The 2958-nt window shown below is 41.6% G+C and overlaps 1 pseudogene across 1 annotated transcript; it reads left to right on the top strand.

Annotated features, from left to right (window-relative positions):
- The first annotated feature begins 2540 nt into the window (after positions 1-2540).
- On the top strand, positions 2541-2958 carry LOC308418444 (eukaryotic translation initiation factor 1A-like; annotated as a pseudogene). Its single transcript has one exon. The product of its transcript is annotated as a eukaryotic translation initiation factor 1A-like (transcript).

Below are 2958 nucleotides of genomic sequence, written 5' to 3'. Positions count from 1 at the left end.
GAACTTATTATGTAGACCAGGCTGGCCTGGAACTCACAGAGATCTACTTGCCTCTGCCTCTGGAGGGCTGGGATTAAAGTCAGGTGGCACCATACCTGGTCTCCAGTCAGTATTAATTCTTAGTGATTCACTGCTTCTAATTCAAAATAGCCGAAATGGATTCTGCCAATTAAACTTTGACTGATGAGGCTGACTTTGTATCAGATTGTATCATGTCCACTGTAGTAACTCCTACCTGTTAACCCTAGCACTCTGGAGACAGAGACAGAGAAACTATCTCAGGCTGGAGGCCAGCCTGGGCTACAGGGTAAGACCCTGTCTCAAATAACAATAATAGCAACCAAATAAAACATTTAACAAAGACCATGAATGTACTTATCAATACTTCAGCAAATGTTTATTGATTGAAGTCCTTTTACTAAGAGATACTGAAACAAGATTTTTATCTAGAGACATATAAAAAATAAAAATTATGGGTTGCTTAAAAATTATATTCCTGGAAAAGTAGTTCCACCCAAAGAGAGGATTAAGGGTTCCAATTTTTGTGTAATCAGCATAGATCACACATATAATAATTCACATGTAATTATTAGTATAGTGAAAAACAGATGAGAATTTGGAAAGAAGCATGTCTTTCTAAATGTCACCTGCTAAATGGAGACAGTAAGATGAGAATTAAATGAGGCCAATTTTTTTCACAGTGAAGGACTTCACTGTGGCTTTACCTCATCAAGACTAGATAAGGGCTTTTAAAATGTGTGTGTGCACGTGGGACACACACATACGCATGCACACACACACCCACCCCACACATGTGAGGCTATCAGAGGTTTGGTTGGTTCTCTTCCTGTGGTCCTGAAAATTTAACTCAGGTTGTCTGGCCAGGCAGCAAGTGCCTTTACCCAAAGAGTCACTGGCCCTAAAGGACTTTTTACTCTTTTTGTTTTGTTTTGTTTTGTTGAGACAGGGTTTCTCTGTGTAGCCTTGGATGTCCTGCAACTCACTCTGTAGACCAGGTTGGCTCCCAGATCTGCCTGCCTCTGCCTCCTGAATGCTGTGATTAAAGGCACTAGGATTTTTTTTCCTTCTGAAACCATTCATATCAGCTATCTTGGTTTTGTTAGACTGCCTCTTGTGGGGCTGGGAAGATGGTTTAATAGTTAAGAGCACTGGTTGCTCTTTCAGAGGACCCAGGGCTAGATTTCTCGTACCTACATGACAGCTCACAACTGTCTGTAACTCCATTATCAGAGCATTTGGTGCTGGGGCCCTCTCTGGCTACTGCAGTCTCTAGACATGCACATGATTCACAGACATACATGTAGGTAACACATTCGCACAGATTAAAAGAAAAGAGAAAAGGCTAGAGAGATGGCTCAGTGGTTAAGAGCACTGATGGCTCAACTGCTCTTCCAGAAGTCCTGAGTTCAAATTCCACCATCCACATGGTTGCTCACAACCATCTGTAATGAGATTTGATGCCCTATTCTGGTGTGTCTGAAGACAGCTATGGTGTACTTATATATAATAAATAAATAAATCTTTAAAAAAGAAGAGATAAAAGAAAAATGCCTTCCATATGCTTATCCCAATTATTCTGCCAATTTAAACCATACACATTTTTATATATCTAGTGCATAAAAGGGGCAATGTCTATTTATTTTTCTTTCATTAATTTCTTTTTTATTCACGTCTATCTAGTTATTTAAATAAATAGAATAGTTTTTTATACAATCTCATTTTAAATATAGTTATGGAATAAACTTTGTTTCAGTCTTTGAAATTCTTAAACACGCATAATTTGCTCAGTTTCATCCAATGTTTCATGTAATTCGGGGTGTTAGGAGGCAAGGTCTCACATGGCTCAGACTAGTCCCTACGTCTCTGTGTAGTCAAAGTATAACGGTTAAAAGAAATTCCATTTTATGCTAGAACCCATCTTGGTACCCACTAGCTGCTTGTCTCCGACTCTAGTCCCTGGAAGATAAGTTCCCAGTAACCCTGAGCCAGTGACCCCACCTAAAAATACAACCATGACTATCTAATTGTTAAGATATGACTAACTGCTTTCCCTTCTGTAATTTGCTTATGCAGATACCCCGAAATTATTTTGGGTCACTTAACTTGGCAGAATAACCAGTTTTTGCTCGCTTACGTAGATATAGAGAGTCTTCTTGCGGTTTTCCTGCTTTAAAAGTCCTTCCCGGGGGGCGTGGCCGGCCGTTGCTTAGGAAGGGCGTGTTGTCTGGCTGCCCCATAAAAGGGTTCTGCTGAGTTTTGTCACCACTGGAGAGACTACACCTTCCTGAGAACCAGGCCAGAAACAGACGTATTATTTTGTAGCTATCAGGAGCCAGGACTCTGGAACGCTGTTTGCTGCTGTGAATCTTCTGTACTGACAGGGCAGCCTCACGGTCGCTTCAGATCCACCGTTAGATACTTCCTGCCGCCCATCCTAGGAGTGTGGTAGCTCCTGGAAAGGAGTCACAGCCACTGTCAGCAGGAATCCTCACCCCACTCCTGTGGTTGTCCTCTCCATCATGCCAAAGAATAAAGGCAAAGGAGGCAAAAACAGGCGCAGAGGTAAGAATGAGAAGGAGTCTGAGAAGAGAGAGCTGGCAAGAGTGTGCTCAGGTGATCTAGATGCTGGGAAACGGACGGTTGGAAGCTGTGTGTTTTGACGGCGTGACGAGGCTGTGCCACGTAAGAGGAAAGTTGAGAAAAAAGGTTTGGATAAATACCTCAGACATTATACTGATTGGTCTGCGAGACTATCAAGATAACAAAACTGATGTAATCTTAAAGTATAATGCAGATGAAGCAAGAAGTCTGAAGGCATATGGAGAGCTCCCAGAACACGCTAAAATCAATGAAACGGACGCATTTGGTCCTGGGGATGATGAGGAAATCCAGTTTGATGATATTGGAGTTGATGATGAAGACATTGACGATATCTAA

Source organism: Micromys minutus (genome assembly GCF_963924665.1).
Source record: "Micromys minutus genome assembly, chromosome: 3".
Taxonomy (NCBI): domain Eukaryota; kingdom Metazoa; phylum Chordata; class Mammalia; order Rodentia; family Muridae; genus Micromys; species Micromys minutus.
The sequence above is the reverse complement of the archived record's forward strand: the minus strand, read 5'-3'. Positions and strand labels throughout refer to the sequence as shown.